This window comes from Triticum aestivum, chromosome 5A (assembly GCF_018294505.1).
Source record: "Triticum aestivum cultivar Chinese Spring chromosome 5A, IWGSC CS RefSeq v2.1, whole genome shotgun sequence".
Lineage (NCBI taxonomy): Eukaryota > Viridiplantae > Streptophyta > Magnoliopsida > Poales > Poaceae > Triticum > Triticum aestivum.
Window position 1 is genome coordinate 421,303,000 of NC_057806.1, and position 8,748 is coordinate 421,311,747.

The window sequence follows — 8,748 nt, forward strand, 5'->3', positions numbered from 1 at the left end:
GGCGCGGTGTCGGCGCGGTGCCGGCGGGGACCGGCCGGGCGGCGTGCGGCGGAGCTGCGGCGGCGCGGGGCTGGTGTGGTGGCAGGAGGGAGGCGGCGAGCGGTGCGGGAGTTGAACTAGCTCTACAAGCTAGTTCAAATAATATTACACTAGAGTTGAACTAACTCTACAAGTAAGTTCAAATAATTTAGCACTAGAGTTGAACTAGGTCTACAAGCTAGTTCAAATAATATTACGCTAGAGTTGAACTAGCTCTACAAGATAGTTCAAATAATTTTACGCTAGAGTTGAATTAGCTCTACAGGCTAGTACAAATAAATTTACATTAGAGTTGAACTAGCTCTATAACCTAGTACAAATAATTTTATACTGGAGTAATCTAGTACAAATAATTTTACACTAGAGTTGAACTAGCTCCATAACCTAGGACAAATAATTTAACACTTGTGTTGAACTAGCTCTACAAGCTAGTTCAAATAATTTTACACTGGAGTTGAACTAGCTCTACAAGCTTGTTCAAGTAATTTTGCACTAGAGTAGAATTAGCTCTATAACCTAGTACAAATAATTTTATACTAGAGTTGAACTAGCTCTAGAAGCTAGTAAAAATAATTTAACACTAGTTTGGAACTAGCTCTACAAGCTAGTTCAAATAATTTTACACTAGAGTGGAACTAGCTCTAGAGGCTAGTTCAAATAATTTAACACTAGAGTTGAACTATCTCTACAAGCTAGTTCAAATAATTTTACATTAGAGTTGAACTAGCTCTACAAGCTAGTTCAAATAATTTTACACTGGAGTAGAACTAGCTAGATAACCTAGTACAAATAATTTTATACTAGAGTTGAACTAGCTCTACAAGCTAGTTGAAATAATTTTACACTAGAGTTGAACTAGCTCCACATGCTAGTACAAATAATTTTACACTAGTGCTGAACTAGCTCTACAAGCTAATTCAAATAATTTTACACTAGATTTAAACTAGCTCTACAAGCTAGTTCAAATCATTTTACACAAGAGTTGAACTAGCTCTATAACCTAGTACAAATAATTTTACACTAGAGTTGAACTAGCTCTACAAGCTAGGTCAAATAATTTTACACTAGAGTTGACCTAGTTCTACAGGCTAGTTCAAATAGTTTTATAGTAGAGTTGAACTAGATCTATAACCTAGTACAAATAATTTGACACTAGAGTTCAACTAGCTCTATCACCTAGTACAAATAATTATACACTAGAGTTGAACTAGCTAGTTCAAATAATTTTACACTAGAGTTGAACTAGCGCTACAAGCTAGTTCAAATAATTTTACACTATAGTTGAACTAGCCCTATAACCTAGTTCAAATAATTTTACACTAGAGTTGACCTAGCTCTATCACCTAGTACAAATAATTATACACTAGAGTTGAACTAGCTCTATAACCTAGTACAAATAATTTTACACTAGAGTTGAACTAGCTCTACAAGCTAGTTCAAATAATATTACACTAGACTCACTACTAGGAAAAGGCCTACTAATGGCGCACCAGTTTTGCCTACTAATGGTGCATCACTGGTGCGCCATTAGTATCACGCCACTAGTATTTTTTACTAATGGCGCACCACTAGTGCGCCATTAGTATCTGGTATACTAATGGCGCACCATCCAGTGCGCCATTAGTATACAATATCATGCGCCATTAGTGTGCCTCCCAGGGGCCATATTTAACCATTTGCTTTGGCACACTAATGGCGCACTGCGGATAGATGCGCCACTAGTATACTTGGCATACTAATGGCGCACTCTGTCTTGATGTGTCATTAGTATCCTTTGGCATACTAATGGCGCACCTTGTGGTGATGCGCCATTAGTATGAATATTTGGTTTTTTTTACTTTTCTGATTTTTGCACAGGTTACAAAATATATTATTTAACAAAATATAGACAGTAGCACACAACAACAGCGGATTAATCGAATACAATAGAAGATTAGTCTCCGAATACAATTCATCATATTAGTCTCCGAATTCAAAAGACCGAACAAAGATAAAACATTACAAGTGTCGAGACCGCGAGTATCGAGTTTGTCTTCACATTACTAGTCGATATCAATCATCTAAACTACCATCACATAGAAGAGAGCAGCGGTCATCACGATGAGCATCATCGCGATCAAACTAGTCTTCACCCGGTACCTCCAATGCTCCCTCCTCTCTCCCACTAGATAGCGGGCGTATCTAGATTCGGCCTCTGCCCTAGTGGTGTACCCTTTGTAACTGTTACCGCTGAAACGGTGAACCTGTCTCCGACACTCCTCCCAGTCGTCGTAGACTCCGGGAACCTTACCCTTGTACACGACATACGACAGCATCTTTATGCACAAGCCAAACAACAGACAATACATACATAAGCAATATATAAGTATGCAACAAAAGGATCAGAAGAGAAAAGCAAGACATTAATAGCACGAATCATGGTCCTACTAATAAATAGCATCGATTACATCTAAGTTGAACGACTGTCCAAACCAAAGAGACATACAATTCATTAAAGTTTAATTACAACATGAGCCAATCGATGTTTCAGAACAACACATCACTACTTTCGACTCGACTCATGGAAAGGAGCGTGGATGAAGCCGCCGTCTATCGTGATGGTCATGAAATCGCGGGCGTTGTCAGCCTGCATTTGTAGCATTCCTTCTATCTCAATGTTGGACGGTTGATATCTGAGGAAGAACTGCCCCGAGGTATGAAGGACATCTTGATGGATGATGTTCGCAAACTCCGATTGGATGCGAAAGAATTCTTGTCTGATGTCCGCGTCCTGGATTGTCGGCAAGCTCACGGCCCAATCTTTGAGATTATTTGGTAGCAGAAGGTGATGATGGTCCCTTATGATCTCCCGCATGTGATGGAGGGCGAAGTAGGCATCCTTCTGACCGCCAGGCGGCTGCTTGACGCAGCAGAACGTCGTATTGTGGGCGAACACGTGCTTGCCGTACTTACGAACTGCCCTGATGAAGGTGCCTCCAGATTTGGTGTAGCCAGGGAGAACATCATCAAGAACTTTCTTGATATTTGTGTAGTCTATCTTGGAGTTATGGTTCGGGTCGAAATACGTGGCCATGGAATATTTCGGGCTTAAGAGGATGAGTGTGCAATGTGTGTCACTGCACAGAACACGGAATGTTAGAAAAGAAAAGAACGATCGAAATCTAAGAAATCATATGTTATGGGGCGGTTAAGGGATGACTTACTCAGGAAAGTAAGGCACAAGGAAGTTATCCTTATCTAGGTTTGCCAGAATGACGTCTTCGAGGTGTGAACTCGCGACTTGGCGGTCCCCAGCGCTGCTCAAAAGCTTGGCACTCATGTAGAAGGGGTCGACGATCACGATGTCCGGGGTCTTGCCTCTAATGATCCGCATCTCCATACTCAGCGAAAACAGCCGAACGAAGGTGTAGTGCAGCGGATGAAGGTTGAACATAGCAAAGATGTCATCAAACCGCAGGACGATCGTACCCCCGATGGCGCCATCCACAAAGCCCTTGCCCTCTGGCACCTTGGCCACGAAAACCGGGTATGCCACATCATTCTCTCTGAGATGTCGCTTCTCCAAAGAAAGAACACTGTCGTGCAGACTCCTCATAGCACCGGTTGCAGCACTGAGCATATTTGTCGGTAGCATCGCCCTACCCGCCACATGCACCCTCCTCGAGATATCCTTAGGTGAAGGTGGCCCATCCTGAGCACGGATCGTACTCGGTGCCGGCTGGCTCGCACCGGCGGCCTTTTTAGTCGGCCGTTTCTGGCCCTTCTTCTTGATCTGCTGTAATGGGACCGAGTTCTGCTCATAGACCGCCTTCTTGAGCATGTTGGGGCTGATAATATTTGGCACCTCCACTATCTGAGGCTCGGTGAAGGCGGCAGCTCGAGGCGTCTCCTGAGAACTGAACGCCAAACGACACCTGTTGCAATTTGGTTTCTCCGCCGTACCAGCTAGATCGCGGTCGTCTTGTTTGGGTTCTTGAGAAGGAGGCCTGCAGAACTCGTCACCGTACCCATGTTTGGCAAAGTACTTACCGACGTTGGTAAATGTACCATCATCGTTGTCGTTGTCTGGATCCTGTGCCATATGCATGTCCGGATCCTGTGCCATAGGGATGTCCGGTAGCGTTGCGGCATTCTTGCCATGGCTTGGCGCCAGCACGACTGGTGGTCTTGTCTGTGGGGTGGTGTCCCCCGCCCCCAAACGAATCTGGCTCTTCAGCCAAAGCAGGGGCCAACTTACGCAGGCGCTGAGGGTCATCTCATCTTCTTCGTCGGACCCAGCGGATCGAATCGGAGGTAATAGCTCGTTGCAGCCTGGCAGCACCCGAACCACTTCAACCCTATACATTGTGGGTGGCATCGGATTACCGTGGAACACGGGGTTGCCCGGTTGAACGATTCTGCCCTTGGCGACATCGACCAACTCGCCGCCCACGAAGTGCAGAAGAGTGCAAGGAACATTGGCGGCGCCCTGCGAAAACATGTAGGGCATCAGGAATGCCCAGTCAAAGGCAAGGAGATGAAGTCCTCGGCCGAGAGGCTTAGTTACCGTGATGCCGTCGAGCTCGGCTAATGTCGAGGCACCGCCAACGGCGGGCGTGCAACTGACGGAGGGGCCGCTTGCTGGCGAGGTGCCGGCCGGCGTACACCCGGGTGCATTAAGCTCCAATGCCGGCGTCGGAGACACCAATACCGCCACCGCCGGAGACACCAAATGGCGCCGCCGCCGTAGACACCAATACCGCCGCCGCCGGAGACACCAATGGCGCCGACTGCGCGTTGTGTGAGTTGCTGGCCGTGAAGCTGGGAATCGGGGGCGGCCCCTGTTGGCCACCCGCAATCCACGTCGTTATCCCATGAATCAAGGTAGGCATAATGCCGGTAAGCGTCGATCCCAGTTGTTGTTGCACTTGCTCTTGGACCATCTCTAGAATGCACGCCACTTGCGCCTTGAGTGCTTCAACCTCGCGCGACTGGCTTTCCGAGCTGGTCTTTTTCTCCTTTCGCCCACCAGCGCCATAGTATGAAGACCATTTTGTGGACAAGCCTTTGCCGGCCACACGACCAGCTGACGTCGGCTTATTGAGCTTATCCCTGTTTTTCATTACGTTCAATGCCCTATTCAAAGGGGTGTCGAAAGGGGAGCTCTGAGACGTCCCCGCGCTACTGCTTTCTTTGTCCTGCGGAAGGAACGTGAACCATTTAGAAATATTGGGGATTAATTAGAATGCAACCATATGGAGCTAATTACATGGGGGTGTATTCCTTACCAGAACAAGCTCAAGCTCCTTGGTCTTCGGATCCGTGGTAAGCTCCTTTGTTACCGGGTTCTCCTTGTACCGGGCCCTGAGAAAGTTCCTGGTCTGCTTGTCACTGTATTTCTCGAAGCAGGGCGGTAGGCCTTGCTCGGCACGCTCCGCGTCCTCCTTGTCCCATACAGGCTCCGCCACTCTATAACCGCCGGGACCGAGTTGGTGGACCCCTATGTTCAACTGCCACATTTCTTTCCCCCACTGACTTGATTCGGAGGTTGCGGGGCTCTCGCACTTGATCTTGAACTCCTTGTAGTCATCTTCGCTCATCAAAGGATATTTTGCCTTGATCTTCTCATAACTATCACATTTGTCAATCATTGCCTTCACCGTGCTTTTCCAAGTAGACAGGGGCGTGCTCATCATCGTGAGGGTGGCACCGTTCACCTTATTACCCGAGAGGCGTGTGTTTGCGAACTCAGCGGGGAACTTGTATCGTTCGTGCAGCTTCGTGAAGAGGAAGCTGCGCAAATTCCCTCGGTCCTTATGCCTTAGGTTCTCGGTGTTGATCGAGGCGGTGCTCCGTAGAATGCACCCGAGCTGAATCGAGTACCCCTTGACTACGTGTTTGGGCACCGTCGGATGCCCGTCGGAGTTCACTTCAGTAAATTCCTCCCTGACGGTGCCGAGCACGTTCGGACGCCGGTCCTTCCATTGCCTCTTCGGTTGGCTGCCATCTGTGTGTGCGCCGCCATCATCAGTGGTGGCATCCGCGGTGCCATCATCAGTGGTGTCATCCCCGACGCCACTAGGGGTTGTGTAGTCAGGATCGGTGTCTTCCGCGGCGTCCTCATAGCGGTGAGGTTCTTCCTCCAACTCCTGGGACAGCTCCTAGAATTGCTTGCCGCCCGAACTGCCGGCCTCATCGTTGTGGGCCATGTTTCGCTCTAAATAGGAAAAAAGTTTGGTCAAAAAGTTGGTTATTGTCGAGGAACAAGATCATGGTCTCATCATTTAGGGTTTGTCGACACCGAGGCACCCTAAAAGCCTAAGCGTACATCATTTAGGTTCTCATCGACACCGAGGCACCCTAAAAGCCAAGGTTTCATCATTTAGGGTTTGTCGATGCCGAGGCACCCTAAATGCTAAGTTTTCATCATTTAGGGTTTATCGATGCCGAGGCACCCTAGGTTGGGCCTAATCACTTGGCACTAATTAGTTGGCTCTATTGCCACCTATGTTGGGTTTATCATCTAGGGTTTATCGATGCTAAGGAGAATTTCTAAGTTGGGCCTAATCACTTGGCTCTATTGCCACCTATGGTTTAATGCAGCAAAAATAAAGGGGCAGTGGATCCTACTTAATTAAGCACTAAGATACCCCGGCCCATGCATTAGTAGCAAGTACCTCATATGTCCGATTTTTAGCAAAGTCATGCTAAAATTCACGGAAAATTTCAGCATGACCTTTGCTGAAAATAGGACATATGGAGTACCCGAATTTGCCGGAACGGAAGTTAATCGACATTCCGGCAAACTCAAGGGCCTCTCGGGGTACCTGCAAAATCATCACGACACGAAGGGCCTCTCAAAGGCCTCAAGCAGCAGCGGCGTCTCCCAGGACCCCATTTTTTGCTAAATTTCTTTGAGCAACAATCAGAGCAGAAAATTCAGCACCACAATGTGCCTCTACTTTTATATGGATGAAAAGGCCACAGACCATATGGTCCTCTACTTGCATATGGACAAAAATCAGCTCAACTTATGTGAGCTTCCATTCCAGATCTAATAGGTCACCCAACAAAAATTATAAGTCCTCACACCATATATACTTTATCACATTATAAGTCCTCACACCATCAACTATGAAAATATCTGAGAGTATAAGTCTGGTTACATTCACCCAAGTCCAAACGTAAAATTTTGTCCAACATAGTAAAGCCCACTTTGATAATTTCATAGGATTTAATATACTGAACGAAACCTGACAAGTGATATGTGTTTTAAGTATCTACAGAACTAACTAGCAGCAGGTGTGCAATGACAAAATTCTGGAGTTATGCTATGCAATCTAGAATGTACTCTAAGGGGAACTAACTAGCAGCAGCTCATCTAGAACACATGTGACTACTTCAATGGAAATAGCAACATCAGGAAGAAAAGAAGGAACATTGTCCCATAGTAGCAACAACAGGTGTTCAATTAGTCAAGCAGCAGGAACACACAAGCAAAGCATGTGTTCATTTAGTGAAGCAGTTGGTGTGACTGTACAAATTACTCTACTGATACATGATACATGTGTCATGTGCATTGATCACTATAGCCTTGTTCTCTGACCAAACATCTTCATCTCACTACATGGACAATGCAGTGTACTATTATGTCCACTCACAGACCAAAAAATTGCAACCAATAATGAACAAATGCCTAACAGTTCCATGGAGCTACTGGATTAATTGAGAGCTATATGCGGGTTTTTTAAAACAAGTGAGAACTCCTACATGCTTGCCAGGCCACGAAAAAACTGAGTGATGTTTCCATAATTATTTCTTAGAGTGAATACAGTATGTTCTCCAAAACTCAGCAAACAATATGCAGATCGTTCTTAGTGTCTCTTGCTTTTCTGATAGCCAAATAGCCACTAATAATATGCCATTGGGATCATCATCGCTTCAAATCATTTGTCTGGAAACAAAGGAATGTATAAACTGAATTTGCAGAATAATAAAGACAGATATGAGTTGCTAGCTGTTATGAGGCACCAGATATGTCTTTGCTTGCTGCAGTTGTGGTTCTGTGTCATTGATGTCCTAGGAGTTTTCTCAAATTTTACTAGCTCAAGTGTGATGCTATTTCCTGTTTACCTATGTGGGCCATAGTTACTTTGTTACATAATTACCCTTTCATAAACTAAGCAATTAACATGAGCACATAGTTACATACTAGTATGTTACACACAAAAGCAAACAAATCTCCTGGAATGTGTCATGAAATTGAGTTTTAACCAACTGCCATATATAATTTTGCTATTAAGCACAAATCATTTTTGTTCAGGTTTCTTTTGCTATTAACCAACTGCCCTATGGCGACTTGGATCACAGCTAGCTACACTGACAGAGAGGAAGACGAAATCAAAGGGGGGAGGGGAACCGGTGCAGCTCACCGAGAGGAAGATGATGGCGAGCTCGTGCGGGGCCGGGGTTGACGAGGTGACGTGGATCGACGGTGAGGCCGCGGTGGCCGGAGGTGGAAGAAGACCTCGATCCGCACGATGCAGAGTCGTCGAGCTCGAATGGCTGGCCGTAGATGACGTAGAATAACACTTCAGAGCTCCTGGACTCCTTGGTGGGGTGCGGGGACTATGGTGGTCGCGAGGACGATGCGGTGACGGGGACGACCTAGTCGGGTGAAGCAGCGCAAGGGGAGGGGAAGTGGGGAGGTGCTAGGGTGTGGAGCGGGCG